This window comes from Schistocerca cancellata, chromosome 3 (assembly GCF_023864275.1).
Source record: "Schistocerca cancellata isolate TAMUIC-IGC-003103 chromosome 3, iqSchCanc2.1, whole genome shotgun sequence".
Classification (NCBI taxonomy): Eukaryota; Metazoa; Arthropoda; class Insecta; order Orthoptera; family Acrididae; genus Schistocerca; species Schistocerca cancellata.
In genome coordinates this window covers 565,425,540-565,446,933 of record NC_064628.1, presented here as the reverse complement: position 1 = coordinate 565,446,933, position 21,394 = coordinate 565,425,540, and positions in this window count along the sequence as shown.

Here is a 21,394-nt window from a genome sequence, read left to right as displayed (position 1 = left end):
GAATAAACCTAAGCAACCGAATTAATATGAAACGGAGCTAATGCATTTGATTTACAATTTAATCATGCCAATCACGTTCAAGACTAACGCAACTCCTTAGCTGTAACGAGATCAGCTTTTCAGTCCAAGGAAAACAAACCCGATGTTAATAATTTGTCAGCGTCAGGCTACTCCTTTAATGGCACACTTATTCATACGTTAATTTACACTGATCAGCCAGAACATTATGACCACCTGCCTAATAGCTGGCATGCTGGCATGTCCACCTTTGTCACGGATAACAACACTAGAAGCAGTGAGGCCTTGGTAGGTCGTTGCAGCGAGTTGGCATCACATCTGCACACACACCTCACGTTATTTGAGTAAATACCGGGGAGGAGGACGATGAGCTCTGAGTCGGCGTCCCGTCGCATCCCAGATGTATTCGATTGGTTTCAGATCTGGCGAGTTTGGGGGCCAGCTCATCAATGGAAACTCGCCACTGTGATCCTCGAACGATCACATCACATTTATGGCCTTGTAACATGGCGCACTGTCTTGTAGAAAAGTACAATTGCTGTCGGGAGACATGATCATTACGAAGGGTGTATTTGGTCTGCAACCAGTGTACGATACTCCTAGGCCGTCATGGTGCCTTGCACAAGTTCCACTGGATCCACGGATGCCCATGTGAATGTTCCCCAAAGCATAATGGAGTCGCCGCTAGCTTATCTCCGTTCCGCAATTCGGGTGACAAGGATGTGTTCCCCTGGAAGATGACGAATACGCGCCCTCTCTTCGGCGTGGTGAAGAAGGTATCCGGATTTATCAGACCAAGCAACGTTTTGCCAATGCCATGGTCATGTGGCCATTTCATCTGTAGTTGCCTATGTCCTGGTTGTTAACATTGGTACATGCCTGGGTCATCGGCTGCGGAGGCCCATCGTTAGGAGTGCTCGGTGCACTGTACGTTCAGCCACACTTGTACTGTCCAGCATTAAAATCATATGTTAGTTCCACCAGAGTTCGCCGCCCAGCCTTCGACGTCCGATACCTGCAATGAGGGGTGGCCGCCCAACTCCACGACGTCTGGACATGGTTTCACCTGGGTTTCGTCATATGTTGAAGACACTCACCACAGCAGTCCTCTAACACCCGACAAGTCGCGCAGCGCGCAGTTTCCCAAATGTTAGTGGCTCTGAGCACTATGGGACTCAACTGCTGAGGTCATTAGTCCCCTAGAACTTAGAACTAGTTAAACCTAACTAACCTAAGGACATCACAAACATCCATGCCCGAGGCAGGATTCGAACCTGCGACCGTAGCGGTCTTGCGGTTCCAGACTGCAGCGCCTTTAACCGCACGGCCACTACGGCCGGCCAAATGTTAGTGCCGAGCCTCCTGGCCATCACAATCTGCCCACGGTCAAACGCAGATAGGTCACCCCCCCCCCCCCCCGGCATTCTGCACACGGACAGCACGCTCCCTGTACTACATATACCGCGTGTGTGTCTGACTAGCAGTCATTTCCCACCAAGTGAGTCTGGTATCGCCTAGACGGCTTTACACAAATAGGTCGGTGGTCATAACGTTCTGGCTGATCAGTGTACACTGCATTTGTAAATCGCAACATAAAATGGTTCACACCAAAGAAGATATTTAGCACCAGCCACAGGTTTGAAACCGCGGCCTCTGACACAGTGAACAAGTAACTATCACTTGTTGTTTCACCGACGCTGTGGATACATCCGTCTTACTGACTCCACTGTGTGGTACTCGGCGCTCGGATGTTAGGCGGCTGTGGTGGGACGGGGCGAGTGCTGGACAACCGGCGTGGCGCGTAGGAAGTTCTAAAGCTGTACATTCAGAAAGTCATAACTGCGTACAATCAGAATTATGGTCCAAATTTTCGCGTGAGAACGATGTTTGGCGCTTATATATTGCTAGTATGTTTTTTTCAGCTTAAAATATGAGGTCAAGTGGGATGTGTATTCTTTTAAGTGTTATAAAGTCTTTTGTGGTGGTATTTATTTGGAGAGTGGCTGTGTATGGAAGTTTCACTAAGATCATGGCAAGTCAGACAAGAAGAGAAGAATGCCGAGGATAAGATCAAAAAAAAAAATCGAAACAGTGAAACAATAAATTTGTGACAGAACTTGACTAACAGAAGTCACATCCTCGTTGTTGTTGTGGTCTTCAGTCCTGAGACTGGTTTGATGCAGCTCTCCATGCTACTCTATCCTGTGCAAGCTTCTTCATCTCCCAGTACCTACTGCAACCTACATCCTTCTTAATCTGCTTGGTGTATTCATCTCTTGGTCTCCCTCTACGATTTTTACCCTCCACGCTGCTCTCCAATACTAAATTGGTGACCCCTTGATGCCTCAGAACATGTCCTACCAACCGATCCCTTCTTATAGTCAAGTAGTGCCACAAACGTCCCTTATCCCCAATCCTATTCAACACCTCCTCATTAGTTATGTGATCTACCCATCTAATCTTCAGCATTCTTCTGTAGCACCACATTTAGAAAGCTTCTATTCTCTTCTTGTCCACCGGCCGGAGTGGCCGAGCGGTTAAAGGCGCTACAGTCTGGAACCGCACGACCGCTACGGTCGCAGGTTCGAATCCTGCCTCGGGCATGGATGTGTGTGATGTCCTTAGGTTAGTTAGGTGTAAGTAGTTCTAAGTTCTAGGGGACTTATGACCACAGCAGTTGAGTCCCATAGTGCTCAGAGCCATTTGAATCTTCTCTTCTTGTCCAAACTATTGATCGTCCATGTTTCACTGCCATACATGGCTACACTCCATACAAATACTTTCAGAAACGACTTCCTGACACTTAAATCTATACTCGATGTTAACAAATTTCTTCTTCAGAAACGCTTCCCATTGTCAGTCTACATTTGATATCCTCTCTACTTCGACCGTCATCAGTTATTTTGCTCCCCCATAGCAAAATTCCTTTACTACTTTAAGTGTCTATTTCCTAATCTAATACCTTCAGCATCACCCGACTTAATTCGACTACATTCCATTATCCTCGTTTTGCTTTTGTTGATGTTCATCTTATATCCTCGTTTCAAGATACTATCTATTGCATTCAACTGCTCTTCCAAGTCCTTTGCTTTCTCTGACAGAATTACAATGTCATCGGCGAACTTCAAACATCCTCAGGCATGAAGATATCATCGTTTTGGCAACGGAAGGGAGAGTGGAGGTGAAACTTGTAGAGTGAGACGAAGACTGAATACAGCCAGCTGGTTCAAAGGGATGTAGGTTACGGTAGGTATGTAGGAACTGGCACGTGAAGACTAGCATGGAAAGCTGCATCAAGTCACTCTTAGGACTAAGGACCACATCAACAACATAAGTGAAGAAAGTCATTTGGCGAACGTACCTGAAACTTTGGAGGAATTTCTGCGCCTTCTGACTCTTCATCCAGTTTAGTCGATCTTTTTCAGGCGTTAAGTCAGTGTCATCGATTGAAAAGGCTTCTGACGAGCCCAGTTGTTGGAAGAGATCGTTCGGTATTATTTCCTGTGATGATCCTAATACATGCCCATCCAGTGGCGAGTTAGTGCATAGCCCAAACAGAATATTCAAATCTTTATCTGTTTCTCCTAATTCTGCTCTCACTTTGTTCAGATCCATTTTCGAATACGATTCGAAGCAGTTCTTCACCGCCAGTTTATCGTTAGGCCTCCTAGGCCCAATGCCCATCATGTCCGATCGGGTGGGCCTGTAGTTCCGCTTGTATGTCATCTGCAGCAGCAGAAGTGCGCTTTTGGTCCTCGGGTAGTCGTCGCTGCTCCAGGCATCTTCTCCTCGGTTGTGCAGAAGCAGAACTATGTCGTCAAACGGGACTGCGTGTTGGAGGTTTGTGGCTAGGCGGAATTTCAGTTCATGATTGAAACACCACACATAGACGAATGTAAGGGCAGCAACTTCGTAGTCTTGTCCTTCAGTGCCTATTGCTTCACTGAGCTTCGTATACGTTTCTTCTTGGCTCCTGAAAAATAATACAAATATTTGTTAGAACTGTTGATGGTGCTACATTGCATAAACTGGAAGTTACTCAGGTAGAATAGCAAAATCATTATAGGACTCAGGTACCTACTAAACTTTTACGCCTCGAGGGGAGGAGGAGGATATTAGTGTTTAACGTCCCGTCGACAACGAGGTCATTAGAGACGGAGCGCAAGCTCAGGTGAGGGAAGGATGGGGAAGGAAATCGGCCGTGCCCTTTCAAAGGAACCATCCCGGCATTTGCCTGAAGCGATTTAGGGAAATCACGGAAAACCTAAATCAGGATGGCCGGAGACGGGATTGAACCGTCGTCCTCCCGAATGCGAGTCCAGTGTGCTAACCACTGCGCCACCTCGCTCGGTTTTTACGCCTCGAGGAATACTTCAGTAACCTATAATTGTGCAACTTTCTGAGATGAAATTACACGTTTTTCACGAATGCATTTAATTTTTGTTATATATATATGTTGTTGCCAAAACTATGTGTGATCTCGATAGCATGTAACCATCCTCCCTTACAGACGTATCAAAGTGAAGGAATGTTTCGCTACTGTAGTTACAAAACCGGAAAAAGCAAAATTAATCTATGAATTGTTGTCTAATCTGAACGGAATTAATAAATGTTTTGTTAGGATATGTTCTAAATTGCAAAGTAAGTAAACTAATATATAAGGTAAGTAAAAAATAAAAAGCCATAAGAATGAAAATACCCTTTTCCAAATAAAATAATAATTAAATATGCTCTATGAACAAGTAATTTGTACAACAACGTAATTCATGAGGGATAAAAATGGTAATTTTATATCTTAGTGAAAGAAGTGGGTGTTATGGAGCTGGGAAGACATCAGATCTAATCATAAAGGGAGTCACAAAGAGCTAACGGGGATCATGTGTAGGGTTATAACATGCCAGTAATAAGGAACACATCGACAGCTACGAAACATTATTTCGTCGGTTCGCCTCTGGTTGTTTTACACTGTTGTCACTTATATCCGCTAGTTTAGCTTTATGTAAATTTTAACTTGTTGCTGTGGAAAACAACATATAAATATTCCGTATGTTTACCGAACGTAGTGTATCCTTAAACCAATATATCATTAAATATGTGAAACTTAATTGCATTTTCATACTTTCTAAGGAAATACGAGTGATAGGATCAGCACGACGACTCAATCTTTACTAAGGACCGCAGCAGTAGCGACATGTCCCACTGACGTGAGTTTTGTGTACAGTTATAAACCACAGTTCATGTACATGAAAAAAGTTTTTTGGAGACATAACTATCTCTGTGGGAATTTGCACGATTCTGCCAGCAGTCCTGGGTTGACTCTCTCAAAGTTTCGATATTTTCTGGCATTGACGCCTAGTATACAAAATATGCGTTTATGGAGAGTAACAACAGCTAGGCGTTTGGAAAGTAAGACTTCCTAGCAAGCAGAGCCTAGTATTTACACTGATAAGCTAAAAAATTATGACCACTTGCCGCAGTTACATTGGATACGCCTGGTGGCGTTGCGGGCACGTGATGCCGTATCAAAAGTATGTAGGTGGAGCAGACACAGACGGGGGTCACCCTAGCAAATATACGGGCTGCTAATGGGGAAATCTATTGAGATAACCGACTTTGACAAAGGGCAGACTATTATTACACAGAGCCCCTGAATCAGAATCACGAAAACGGCTAAGCTGGTAGCATGTTCGTGTGCTACTGTCGTGAGCATCTACAGAAAGAGATAGAAGGACAGTGAAATTACCACTAGGAGCTAAATGGTTTTACGTCCACAACTCTTCACAGGTCCTGGGAGTCGGAGGATTGTCTGCTCTGTAAAGCAGGATAGATGGTGATCTGTGGCATCTCTGCCGAAAGAGCACAAATGGTGCGCGCACAAATGTTTTGGAGCACACCGCTCATCGTACATCGTTGAACAGGGAGCTCCTCAGCAGACCACCCCTAAGTGTTCACATGTTGACCCAACGACATCGTCAGTTACGATTGCAGTGGGCACGGCACCGTTAGGATTTGACCGTCGATCAATGGAAACATGTCGGTTCTTCGGGTGAATCATATTTTTACTACACTAGATCGACGGCCATCTCCACAAACGCCGTCATCGATATGAAAAGCGGCTCGAAATGTGCAGCGCGCCTCAGACGCGGACTGGTGGGCGCAATATTATCCATGCGAGCCATTCTCGTGCGCTAGCATGGGACCTGTGGCAGTAATCGAAGACACGCTGACAGCTGTGAGTCATCTGCATCCCTTCGTGTTTGATGTCTTCCACGACGCCGATGTCATTTTTCAGCAGTATAATTTTCCCTGGCTCGGAGCCATAAACGTCCCACAGTAGTTTGAGGAGTATTATGGTGAACTCATGTTGATGTCTAGGAGACCAACTTCGCCTGATGTAAATCTTATGCAACCCATCTGGGTCGATATCGGGGTCCGTCACCTCTTACGCAAATCAGCGGCCCATTATTTATGGGAATTATATCATCTGTGAGTAGACATCTAATGCTACATACCTCCACAAATCTACAAAAAATCTGTGGGATCCCTGATACGCAGAATCAGCGATGCATTTGGTTCCAACAACGGACAAACAAGCAATAAAGCACGTAGTCAGAATGTTTTGGCTCATCGGTGTAGTTTGTAGTGGAGGCAAACCATCAGCAGTAAAAGTGCCATCAGCACTACCTCACTTAAGCTGCTCCTGGTTAAGGGCTGTGATGAGACCAAACATGTGAGATAACCAGTCTTTTCTTCAAGTTCCATGGCGTGTTCTCTGCGCCATCTGTGTCTGTGGCTATAGTTAATCCTATGTGCAAATGCGAGAACGTTTTCTAAATATATTCATAATGTGTATCTGAGGTGGGACGTGGCTACAGGGGCGCTATCCACGCTGTGTGATGTGGGAAATTGCTGAAAAACCATATCTGGGTTTGCCGGTTCAGCAGCCCTCGTCTTTAATCCACGAAGCGCATTAGATCCGGTCAGGCGCGCCCGCGAATCTTGGAAGCGACACACGTCAGGCTATCCGTGCGGGTACCTCAGTTAAGTGAGAAGGAACTGTAGCTGATCACAATACACGTCAACAATATAACAGACAATAATTTTAGCTCCCTTAGTTGATTTATTATTGTCATAGCAGTCACTAACGTGCGTTAATAACAACATTGAAAACGTTCTAGATGAGTGCGGCGTTTCACTACTGTGCGCAACATTCTGAGTTGTCTTCAATTCGGTACAACGAGAGCCAGCTGTCGGACGCAGGGTCGGTGAAAGCTGGTGGGGTCCTGCGGGCTGACAACGGGGAGCTGGGCCGGTACAAGGCAAAGTGCTCTGTACGGCCAAGACATGCCAGACTCCACTTTGCAGGTAATCACCGAGTAATTGACGAGAGGAGTCACTGCTCGACTCCAGCTTACGATCGGATGTAATGGTGCCGAAGTGTTTTGCTGAGTACGAGAAGAAGTCTGTCTATGTAAGAAATAAACTTCTCGCAGCCACCCACTAACTAGAGAGATACCAGAGAAGGAATAACTTGCGCTTCTTCAGAGTAGACCCAAGTGATCTGTAGAACGTGACGAATTCTTTATCACTATCACGTGTAAGAAACTTGAAGTGCAGGTAGACGTGACCGATATTAACTGAAGGCATTGTGTAGGACAGGTACTGTGAGTAATCACGAAACCACACTCAAAATAATGACACTTTTGTCATCCTGAGAAAGATCGAAAACTCGATTTGCAGAGAAACTCCTTAAAGACAAAACACACACACACACTTATTGTAAACACTAGCACCATCACAAACCAAAGGTGACAGACGTTAGAAGTAATCGATAGTGAAATCATTAGCCGGCCAGGGTGACCGAGCGGTTCTAGGCGCAACAGTCTGGAACCACGCGACCGCTATGGCCGCAGGTTCGAATCCTGCCTTGGGCATGGATGTGTGTGATGTCCTTAGGTTAGTTAGGTTTAATTAGTTCTAAGTTCTAGGGGGCTGATGACCTCAGAAGTTAAGTCCCATAGTGCTCAGAGCCATTTGCACCATTTTTTGAAATTGTTAGTCAACGTTGTGGTACCTGACCCTCTGTCTCTTGACAACGGAGAGAGTAGCATTCCATGCAGACTTGAAACGAAAACCATCATCTCTATTTAATTAAGGTTACTTGCTAATTTAATTTCAACCTCTTCCTTAATAACAATTAATAACATTAATATGTGAGTTAATGCTACCTCACCTATTAATTATTAATTTCACTATTGATTACTGCTGACGTTAGTCATCTTTGGTTTGAGATGACTCTAGTGTTTACTTTGTGTGTGTGTATGTATGTATGTATGTGTGTGTGTGTGCGTGTGTGTGAGAGAGAGAGAGAGAGAGAGAGAGAGAGAGAGAGAAAGAGAGTGAGTGAGTGTCTTGTCTTTCCGGAATTTCTTTCTCTAGCACGGTGCTTGCAGTTTTTCCTTGAAAATGGCTGGGTGTGCTCGTGTCGAAATATTGGCAGGTATCGACGACGTCATCCGGCTACATTCCTGTAAGTTACCTAAATATTGCATACGCCAGGAGAAACTCCTGTCGCACATTTGCTGGATATATTCCAATCCCTGTTTTCTCCTGTTGCTTTTACCCTCTATAACTCCCTCTGGAACCATGGAAGTTATTCCCTGATGTCTTAACAGATATCCTCTCATCCATTCCCTTCTTCTTGTCAGTATTTTTCAAATAATCCTTTCCTCACCCACCTCCGGAGAGCCTCCTCATTTATTACCTTGCCAGTTCAACTAATTTTCAACACTCGTGTTTAGGACCACATCTCAAGTGCTTTGATTCTCTTCCGTTTGATTTCCCCACTGGTCATGTTTCACTGCCACTCAAACGTAAATTCTGAGAAATTACTTCCACAAATTAAGGCCTATGTTTCATATTAGTAGAATTCTCTTACCCAGGAATGCCCTTTTCGCCAGTGGTAGTTTGCTTTTTATGTACTTCTTACTCCATTCATTGCGGTTATTTGGCTGCCTAGGCAGCAATATTCCTTGACTTCGTCTATTTTGTGATCCACATTTCTGATATTAATTTGCTCGCTGTTCTCGTTTCTTCTACTTCTCATTACTTTCGTCTTTCTTCTATTTACTCTCAATACACATTTTGTACTCATTAGACAGATCATTCATTTCAACAGTTCCTGTAATTCTTCTTCACAACAGCAATGTCATCAGCGAATTTCATCACCGATATTCCTTTACTTTCTTGAAACTTTCTTTCATTTCCGACATTACTTCTTCGAGTTAGAGATTGAACGGTAGGGGTGAAAGACTACATCCCTGTCTTGCACCCTTTTTAATCCGAGCACTTTGTTCTTGGTCTTCCTGACTTATTGTTTCCTAGTGGTTTTACCGGTTTTTCCCTGTAGCTAACTAAAATCGTTAAATGTCTTCATCTTGCAGTTTAGTTTAAAAAAATTTGTGGACTTAGGACAGCAGGATCGAGCTGAAGACGGCAGAAAGAAAAAAATATTAATAATGAACATATCTGAACTGAAAGACGCCAAAGGAATTCTCTGTGAGCAAGAGATTGACACCTTTGTTTTTGACTCATAAGACGTTCATATTGACAAGACATGTCGATTAGTATGTTCGGCAGAAATGGTTAGCATTTCAGTCACCTCGTTTCACCATGTGTCCCGTTGCCTAGTAGGCACAGAGCCCGCCATGGGCCCTGATGAATTGTTCCATGCGTGATGCATCGACGCGTATCAGACATAAATGGCGTCCTCTCGTATAGCCACCCATGCTGCATTCACCTGGTTCAAAGTTCATCTGCAGTGGTTGGGACTGGGTCACAGCACTGCAGCTGTCGTTTCACCACATCCCGAACACTTTCGATGGGCGACAAGTCTGGTGATCTGACAGGACAGGGCTAGAGGTTGACATCCTATGACACCAAGAAGGCACGTGGTCGTGCAGCAACATGCGGTCGTGTATTTCCTTTAGAAAAATGGCGTCTGGTGCGCTGTGCAGAAAGGGTATGACTACGTGTCGCAGGATGTCGTTCACGTAGTTCACACTGGTCACAGTGCCTTGGACATCCACCACCTGTGATTTGTGGTTGTACCCAAAAGCACCCCACTGCGCTGTATGTCTTGTGCGAATGCAGTCACTGTGATGCCGCTCATCCTGTCTGTAGCGAGCATCTGGTCATCATTTTCAAACAGACAGATCCTGGATTCGTCCGAAAACACTATCTGATGCCATTCCTGTCCCCAGTGATATCGTTCCATACATAATTGCCGTGTAGCATGCTTCTGCAAATTCGTCAAAGGTAGGCGGAGATGTGGACGACTTGCACGTAACCCATGCTGTAATAAACGTCGAAAGAATGTCACTCCTCATAACGTATGATGTATTACACTGTTCCACTCCTCCGGCAGAGTCGAACAGAAAGCAGATCTGTCCTGCAATGCCTTTCGTCTTAGGTGCTGACCTTCTCGTGGGAGGGTCTGGGTATTGCAGTGTGACCTATCTCGTCATGTACTACGGCCTTCCGTGAACTACGATGCACACACCCGAAACACTTCGTCCCAAGCGAGCAGCAATTTTCCTGATGGATGCATCTCATTTCCTCAAGCTAATAATGTGCTCTCTTTCAAACTCGCTGTTTTGACAGCACGGTTTGCGCATACGTCTGGGAGGCATCCTGCACCTCTGCTCAAGTCACACTGATCCATTACGTTCGATTTATAGCGACAACGAGAGCCTCAGGCATATTTTATCGAAAGGTGGAGTTGCGCCGTGATATCGATGTTGACATTGAACCCGAGGGCTGACATGGCTCAAATGCTAATCATTTCTGCAGAACATACTAATGTACATGTCCTGTGACTATGAACGTCCTATCTCTAGTCGTCCAATGTGTTCTTTAAACATTTCCCTAAACCCTCTGTCTAAACTCCTGCTCCACAGCTGACTATAGAACTACGCCAAGTAGTGAATAAACGAGATTTTGCACATACACGGTTCAAGTAAGATCCAACACTTGAACTATTTGAAGTAAGCAGGAAGCTTCAGATGAGCCCGAAGGAGTACGTGGGCAACGCTAGAATTAGGTAAGCCCGTTTTGTTGCACGCAGCATGTAGAATCCTGAACCACTGTAAACGAAATTGAGAAATCTCATGCAGTTTCTGAAGCCCCTGTAGACTAATTAAATGATTTTTTCGCAACAGCAGCCGGATTCTAAGTTCGGCAAGATATCGGACAAAGGAAAGTACATTCTCAGCAGACAAGTTTCTCTCAAAAAACGGAAATCAATCATGAGAAACTCTTCTGATGCAGCAGGCACTCATGGAGTAGCCAAGAATACTCAGACGATCGAAACGGATGCGATCAAAATATTTGATGAAGAAACGGCTTTTCTATGGTAGCACACCCGAAATTTGAAGATCATACTTCCATATTGTGGTTTGAGAACTACCTCTAGAACAGATGCGAACGAATCGTCAATGGAAGCATGTGCTGACTGTACTCTCCCTGAATCAGTCCTTGGCTCATTGCTTTTCTAGCTGTACATCAATGATATTTCATCTGTGCTTATTTCTTGTAACTACATCTTACATGTTGTGGACATCTGGTTGTATCTAAGAACATTAATGCTTCCTTATCATTTATGAAAGGCTATTATGCTCACTGTCACTATGTGCTCAAAACCTTAAAGTAAGCGCTAAGAAACAACTGGTAATCACTATGTGGTGTTGAAAGTTAATCAGCCAACATTTTCGTGAAAAATTTTCCGGCATTGTTTCCTTACGGTATCCAGTAACCGTATACAGAAATCCTAAAAAGCTTCATAGTAAACTTTCATGAGAAACTAAATTGGGAAGAATACATCTCGCAGCAGGTAGTGATCTCTTTGGTTCATTCATTCTTCCGCACATAGTTGTCCATATATATCGTCACTAAGAAAACCCCACAGTGAAGTGGAACGAGTCAACTACACTTTGACAGGAGAATATGTCTCCTTCTTCTTACACGCAATTTAAAAATTTAGAAAAATATTTCCACTTGAAATTAAACAAAAATATTCCTGTCTTTAGTTCTTCAGATATCTTTCCTATTTGTGACGCAGATCAGCACGACACAAATGTGAAGACTCTAGACAACAAGGTAGCTTTGAATGCTAGCGTAAGACATGTGTGTAACACAGGACTGTTTGATCACATCAGTCCTCACTATGTTCAGTTAGGCTGAAAGCAACCGGATATGGGCCACGATTTTCACACGTTCTGTTTACGACAGAGGCGTCTTCGTCAACGGTGTCCTTAGCACCTATTCTCACGTCAGATACCTACCATCATTCCGTAACAGCGTTGTCAGACCGGCGTCATGGGTGTACTTTTGCAAACCTTTAAACCGTTGTACAACTACTGTTCCATTTCACCCAAACAACTATCCTGCAATCAGCGTCTTATGCAAAACCATCTTGCATTCTAAAGAAGATTGAAGCTTTGTCTTTTATCACAGGCACAGCTTCCCTCTCTGCACACCCCAGCTATTTTCTTCCTGTCCAACTAGGGAGCACATTCTGTGTCCATCTTTAAACCAGGGGTGTACAGTCTTGTTAGTACCATGGTCGCAAACCCCTCACTGTCACTACGTAAGGGCCGTAAGTTCAAAAATAACGTCCCTTGAGACAAGTTATTATTCCGAATTGGTATCCTCTTGTCGCAATGCCAGATAGACGGGATTCAAAAGAACCAATTTCTACGAGAGTCTGATCTCTTTTCGGTAGAAAACAAAAATGTTCAAATGTGTGTCAAATCGTATGGGACTTAACTGCTGAGGTCATCAGTCCCTAAGTTTACACACTACTAAATTATCCTAAGGACAAACACACACACCCATGACCGAGGGAGGACTTGAACCTCCGCCAGTACCAGCCGCACAGTCCATGACTGCAGCGCCTGAGACCGCTCGGCTAATCCCGCGCGGCACAAAATAAAAGATGACTGAATAAATCAAAAGAGCGAACGATGTTGGACGGGCCGCCATCAGATCAATTTCCCGCTGTTTCATCTACTAATCTTATCCCCTTCTCTCTCATATTCTTCTCCACATTTCTTTCTTCTGTACTGCTGTCATACGTTTCTATTAGATGTCGTTACTCGCATTCAACAAGAACACAACAAGAAAATTGCTTAATACAGTGTGCTTAAAATCGACAGATCTTAAATTCCATATATGCATTATTACATGTATTGACATTATACAAGGTGATTAGGTGATGAACCTAACAAACTTTCAGGGGTAATGGAGGAGAGTAAATGTATAAATTTGCGATAAACAGTTCGTTATAATCCTTCTGACACTGGAACTCGTCCGCTGGAGGGTATTCGCATTCCGTGTTTTGGTAGGAGATATTACTGACTAACACAAGCAAAAAAGTCCAGTAAACATTGGCTCTGAAATGCGACCTTTAAGAGCCGCGACCACCTGTTTATCTTTGACACAGTGAAACACATCTCTCCTAATGAACAAGTGCTCATAGCTATTAAGGTAAGCATTTCAGAGCCCATGTCTGATTGACAATTTTTTTCTTTTTTTTGGTCCATACTACCTCCTCCGAAAATATGGAAAGCAGAGAGCACGCAGTAGAAGAGGTCCACTGTCAGAGGTATCTGAACGACTTTTGCTTATAGCTTTCGACTTGGGCGTTTCCGGACCAGGGTGCTTGCTTCAAGTGCATTTATTCTTTTCCAGTATTGCTGATAGTTTTTATCATTACCATGCAATCATCCCTTATATTGCACATATACTATATTCATTGCAATGCTGCCTCGCTAAATGATATCTCGTTAGATGGAAGACAAGAGCCTGGAGGCCTTAATCTTCTCAGGTGAAATAAATGCTTACAGCTGTAAACAAAATACGTCTGTAAAGTAACACTTACATTGTATAGTGTTTCTGTGACGAACCACATATCACGACGTACGGATAAGATCCCGCATTCAGTTATTGAAGAGGAATGCGGACGACTACGGGAATACGACTAAAGACGGGAACGCGACTGTCAGAGATAGCCATTTGCACAGCTCCTTATCTGTGGTTATCGCTTCCAGGAAATGATAAACTGTAAGGTACATTTTCTCGGTAGCTAAAGTCACATCGACGGGACATGAATTCATGTCGTTATATCTCTATTCTACGTTATCAATTCGAGCTTTAGAGGGCTACAGATGCCGGAAAACATGCACTGCTTGACAAAGGAAGTTCAACACCAAGAAGACATGATCCGATGTTAATGTAACTTCGTACATGTACACGTACACACCATCAGCGAATTTGTAAATTATTAGAGTTACAGTTCTCTTCGATACGTCGAACGTCAACCAGAGTGCCTTAGTGTTTGTGTTTAGTATTTGTACCAGCCCTTTGAGGATACATAAAGGGTGTGAACAGTGTCAGATATCAAATGATCGCTGAGGACTCGGACATGCATTGTACTTGCGTGAGACAACGTTGTCAGCACCTGACATACTTTAAACGGTGCCTCGTTGTGAATCTTCGTTTGGTCGAATTATACAATTCCCAGATTTCTGAAGCTTTCGGATGTGACAGTGGTGTAATATATAGATCGAAAAGAACAGTTACTGTGAAAGGCAATGGGGGAAATTCAGTCCTTCAAAAGCTTATTGCCGGCCGCGGTGACCGTGCGGTTCTGGCGCTGCAGTCCGGAACCGCGAGGCTGCTACGGTCACAGGTTCGAATCCTGCCTCGGGCATGGGTGTGTGTGGTGTCCTTAGGTTAGTTAGGTTTAAGTAGTTCTAAGTTCTAGGGGACTTATGACCTAAGATGTTGAGTCCCATAGTGCTCAGAGCCATTTGAACCATTTTGAACCAAAAGCTTATTGTTCGGAGTCGGAACGCATCACAGCAGGAGTACAGTAAAGAAGTATGTATTATTAGAATACTAACATCACACATCCTACTTGGCGAAAATGCCTCTGTTACTTGCTGTTATGATTTTTTTTCTTGGAGTCCGGTGCAAAGTCATCGTTGGCGAGCAGAAATTTTGGTTCAAATAGCTCTGAGCACTATGGGACTTAACAGCTGTGGTCATCAATCGAGGCAGGATTCGAACCTGCGACCGTAGCAGTCGCGCGGTTCTGGACTGGGCGCCTAGAACCACGCGGCCATCACGGCCGGCCGAAATTTTGGTGAAGGCAAACGGCGATAATATAACGTATAATGCAACAAAATATTTTACATATCACAAAGACAGTAATTGAAATTCTGACAGGTAATTTAGATTGCAAGGTTCGATCTGTAATGAATGCAGATCTGCACATAATGACGTGCGGAACGCGCGTCATCGACATGCCACTAAACCTATCGCTTCCCAAACTTATTGAATTGCTGAAATACAGACAAAAGACAAACGGTTTACATATTGTTAGTAGTGAATATTGGAACTTTTTCCAGGAAATAATTAATCTTATTATTATACCAAAATTACAGGAAAAACGACATGCTTACATAACGCAATACGTACGAAAAGTGGGAAGAGCACGAGGCGTTTCGTGCCTCAGTTATTCAAGAAATGAGAAACGAAATTACTTAAACGATGATATACGAGTTAGCAGTTAGGATGCAATTTGATCTCTGATTTGGGAGAGAGAAGTCAATTTGTTACAAGGCCCCGCTAAACGGCTGTGACAACGTTTGTAAATAATGTTGGAATAGCCGTTCAACTACATTAATCAGAGGCTTTTATTCGAGAGCATTATTGGTACATAATAACAATAGTTACATACTTTACACTGAATTTTAATTTCCTTTGTCAACAAGTATTTGGGATGCTTTGTTAATAGACAATTAAGTCAGATGATGTATTCTTCTTACTATGATATATCACTAGACAGGATAATTGTTACAAATTATTTAGCATTTGGTAACTGAACATGAGGTGTCATGGCTTAATATGAATGTCTTGAATTCTGACTGACACCCACTATCTGGCATCAGTTCCTCGAACAATGGACGATACAGCTCATGAGAGGCTGTGTTATAGGAATGATTGGATGTTCAAGTGCGATGGACCCAAGAATAGGATTTGGGCGGCGTCATCGGTTGTGTTAGGATCCATCTGAATGATCAGGTTCTTGATAGGAAGGTCATCAGCCTGAAGAGTAGGCAGGTGGCGTCTGGTCAGTTCTCCTTGCATCTTAAGCTTGCCTCCGACCGTTCAGTGTTACCGTTTACATGAAGCCATAATACATAGAAATTACTACTACATACATACAGTCCAAACTGAAATAAGTTCTTGTTAGGACATAAGTAAAATGTTTTTACATAAATATGAAGAACAAAACATTTCTTTAAGATGTTAGATGGATCCATATTTGATATGGGGGACGTGTTCTACTTACAAAGCGTTACACGTTGTCCAGTATGGTGTTCTAAACTACTTAAGTTTGTGCTAAATGTGTTCATAGAGTCAAAATAACTTATGGAATGTGTGTACATAACATGCACAACATCCGCATTGTGAGTGTCTCTGCTGGGCAAGTTTTGTTGTTTTTAAACACATAGTTCATTTCAGTAATGACAGCGCGCCGAGTATTTGCACCGACAATCACGACTGTCGTCCGGCCACTCAGAACGGTTGGAACACCCCAGTGCCCTAGTGACTCTTGGGCCTCGAAATTGTGAGTTTTTTAGTGTTGTTGAGTGTTTGTGGATTGTGCAAACAGGCGTTGTCTCTCATATTTGGATAACATCATCTCTTGTACTACCCTAGGAGTAGATGGCCTTTTGATCAGATCTTCCCCGTCAAAGCACAAATTTCGGCATAGAGCGTGCTCCAACATTTTATTTTATTTTATTTGTATTCCACATCAACACGTCTTAACTCAGTGCTAGCCTGACTGTCCCGTAACTGTCCTCGATGTGTTTTCATCACTGTCCCATGTTCTTCTCACAGACTCGTTAACACAGTAGCCTTTTCTTTAGAAACTGAGTTCACATTGTCACAGTTCATTAGTCTATTATTTGCAGCACATGCTCTCGTGTCGTCCCCATGGATCTCAAGTATTCGTGTTAAATCACAGTTAGGTAGCATATTTACAAAAAAATAGCGCAAATGGCTCTGAGCACTATGGGAGTTAACTTCTGAGGTCATCAGTCCCCTAGAACTTAGAACTACTTAAACCTAACTAACCTAAGGACATCACACACATCCATGCCCGAGGCAAGATTCGAACCTGCGACCGTAGCAGCAGTGCGGTTTCTGACTGTAGCGCCTAGAACCGCTCGGCCACTCTGGCCGGTTAACATATTTACAAAACAATTGTGTATGTCTTAGTGCAGGAATCAATAACATATACCACTAGAAAAATAGGCTTACAATCATTAATTATCTTTCATCTTACGACTCTCGTCTGAGTTTAGGTACTCGTCCACTGTGTACGAATTGCATATTGTATAGGCGGGACAACATTGCTTATGGGAAGATTTCAACATTTGCATAGAGTGGTAAATCCAATCAAAATGTGGAACTCGGAAAAAAAGTGAAAGCAAAAGAAAACTTCAGCTAAAAGCTGAGCAGAACACTTACTTACAACTCGCGAGGGGCTAGGAAAACTGTCCTTTTTCAAAACAGCTTAATTTACTAAAGTTAACATTAACGTGGTTTTGAAGAGTATAAAATCGAAATAATTGCATTAAGGCTACCTCATAGTAAAATGAAAGATTAATATTTACAAAAGGTTTGCAGTCAAAGCAGTTTGTTTTATTTTATTTTTATTTATGTATTGTTTTCTCGGTACTATGTCTTTCTTTTACTGGTTCGAGAAGAAGTGGTTGCATACTTCTAACTCTAAACTATTACTGCTGATATCACAAAACATTCTTCACGCTGTGAAGGGTCAACTCATATAAATATATTAGTGTTTTAGTTTCCTCTTCCAAACACAAATATGCCAATCCTCCAGGGAAAGAGTACGATACAGTTATTAGCAAGTAATCAGACCCTGTGAATTTTCTCATTCAGTTCTTAGTTGAAAGTTGTTACATCATTGATCGTTATGGGACATGGGTTCTGTGTTACAGTGTACTGTCCACGCTTTGTAAAAACTAATATGACAGTGTCTTTTGCTTTACAAATCTTATAGCTACTGTTCACACATTTATATGCGTTAATAAATATTTAAACAGCCTAGGCAGTACAATACCAAGGAAGTAATTTATTCATCTACATAAACAGTTTCAGTACGGACTAGTTTTAGCTGAATATTATCATCTTAAACTTTATCCTTCTACTGAATGTCCAAGTGCAGAAAGTATTCATCTCACAGTGTTCCTTCAGCACTTACAGATACTTTTGTCACATACAGTACCAAGGTTTCTACTGACAACACTGATTAAACCAGTTACAGATTACAGTTAATAACTACATTTAAGCATAAAATATCGCATATAATCCAATGCAAGTATTTCCTCAGGTCCAGATGGCATATAATCCCTTACTTTTATAGGTTTTAGGATAAGCCAGGAGATAATATCCTCCATGTGCATTTCTCACCACCTTATAAGGACTTGCGAACAAAGGTTGTCATTTACAAGTTCTTTTGGAAAGAAGGGAAGATTACTGGTGAATTTTTAACAGGATATGTTATCCTACCTGATATTTTTGCATTTCTCTTAATTATCTGCCATAGTAGGTTTTTCTCAGGCAGGCTTTATTGATGTGTAAGACCAAAACTTTTCTTACCTTTCCTTACCAGTAACACTCTTCTGTGTGCAGATGTGGACGAGGACTTATCCATACATTCTTCTCCTTCAACCTATTTATGAGTTAAGCTGGAGTTAATTGCCCGTTGTATAGTAGCAAATGGTTCACTATTTGTTCAAAGGACTCTAAATACTCTACCAAGTTTGCTTGATTGCAGTATGCATAGGTTCTAATGAATCTGTTAAATTCTCAAAAGATTTATTTAGTGAGATTTCCTTCAGGATGGAAGTCTGATATTAGTATCTGTTTAATGCCATGTTCACATAAAAAAAGGTCTCTGTGTTTGACAAATAAAGACTGAGGCATTATCTGAGAGCAATATGTAGAAAGTAATTCATTCAAGTTGTAAGACGCCGTGGTCTCCTGCCATTCATTGCTTACATATTCCGCCCTCACAATCATATTCCGCACATCAAGACGCTTCTTTCGAACAGACTCGATAAGATAAAGTCAATGTTGCATGAATTCATGTAAACGGTATGCAAATAACTAGTAAATCGCCAGTGCGGACCGAGATTGAAATACTCGAGGCTGGCGTACACACATACATTCCAGACACGATGGTCACAGGAGCTTTTAGTTCGGGAGAGCAACTGCATGCCAGGAGGCCGGTCCCAAACTATCTACGTCGGCCAGTGACCGCCCATAGAGCAGACAGCGTTTGCCTGAGTAAAAGGACGACCCCGTGGTCGGCTTAAAAGCGAATTTCGCTACATTGTTTGGGAACGACCAGCCTACGCATTCTTTACAAATATAGCACGAGGTTTCTGAGACTTTCACAGGGAGACAGCAAACGCCAAACGCTGATGCTACAGATATCCGGATTGGTCGCCTTAACGAAACGTCATTCTCGCGTTTTAGAAGAGCAATGCTGATTGGCTGACGATATTTCTGACGCTTTGTGCTGAAGGAGTAATGGAAGAGACTGAAAGATATACCCTTTCACGTCTGGCGTGGAGAGGGGCTCTTCTGTTGTCGATCTTGGAACGAGAACATGTAACGAGAGCGTGTGTGCTCGTACGTGTACTCAAAGAGCGAGGAACAAGTCTCTCCTCAGTACTTCACTGGGAGAGCACCTCTGTCGAGAGCGAATCGGAGTGTGACTCTATATTGAGTCCTTGCGATTAAGCGTTGTTCACTTTGTTGGCCACCATGCTTATTGTGCGGTGTTAACGGACAGAGTTATAGTTAAGTGCCTGCGATGGAATTTTTGAGTGGCATTGCGGTGGACTGGTTATCTGACCGGTGTACCACGCCAGTAGTTAGACTAGGGGCGAATAGCAGTCCTTGACTTCGTCAAGGCATAGGAAGAGTTTGATTGGCGAAGGTCAATCCAGATAGAACGAGAGTTATCTTATTTGTCAGCAGCGAGCGGTGCAGACAGCAGTCATCACAGCTTACAGTATTGTGTGCTACAGCTCTTGCGAGCCCCATATTTCCTCCACAACTGTACAATTCACTGCATTTCACATGCGACAGCCTCGACTGTACCTAGCACATTATTCAAGTTGAGTAGGCGCGGCTCTCAGCCATTCTGCCAAGTCAATAACAATCTTAAACTTTGTATCGATATTTCATTAGCGAATCCTGTCCTTAAGAGGTAACTTCACATTCCGAAAAGAACCCGGAAATAACGTGTTCAGTTCATAACTAAGAGTGCCATTGTGATTTCTCAGAATTTTTGCAAAAATATATAATAACTTTCGTTAGTTCCATGGTTTTCTTACACTAACTAGCAGTACTCCAGTACCCAAGCACCTGACTAGTTACGTGTGAATTTTTGTGGCATTTCCTTACAGCGGATGACTCCAGAAGATATTTATTGCTGAAAGTTTTTCAGGCATTTCTCTTTAGAACGTTAGGAGCGTCTGTGTCACTTCTGTAGTAGTGTGGGGGTGGAAATTGCATCTTGCAGGAGCCACAGGGTAAAGGGTAACTCAGATTAATCCGTTGCACAGAATGACAGAAAAGCACCTCGCTGCTCACAGAAAATGGCGACCCTGCCAGGATAGGTAAAATAGGTAAGCTACCACGATAGGAAAGTGTCAGGATAGTTAGGTATGGCAGGTCGCAGCAGTAGCACTTTGAAGAACTTTCTTTCATGTATTAAATAGCTATTTTGTAAGATTGGGATCAGAATAGATACAGGTAGTGAAGAAAGCAGAATTGTTGGGAAAAGGGCGTGTGTTATTGTGTTGGAAAATTTTGCATTTTTTTACGATTTTTATGTAGCTGTTAGGGCATAGGATTTTCAGGTGATAGGCACAGACGCAGAGTGACGCAGAGATGCAGTGTGACGCAGCATCATAAAAGGTAGAATTAAGAAATAACATTTTTCTTCCTTTGCAAGCGCACAGGTGGAGATTGGAGACTGTAGCAGAGCAGATAGTACATTAGCCGAGAAGTCACGACGTTGTTGTTGGTTCAACCAACTGATAAGTGGTCGTACAGTTTTGTAGATTGGGTTCTGGTGTGTTCAAAGAATTTCCATGTTAACGAGAGCACAAGCCAAAAGGTTACGTGAGAGACAGCAAGTAGACAAGATGGGGGAGAATCAACCAGATAGACAGCAAGGAAACGAGCTTATTGAGAATAG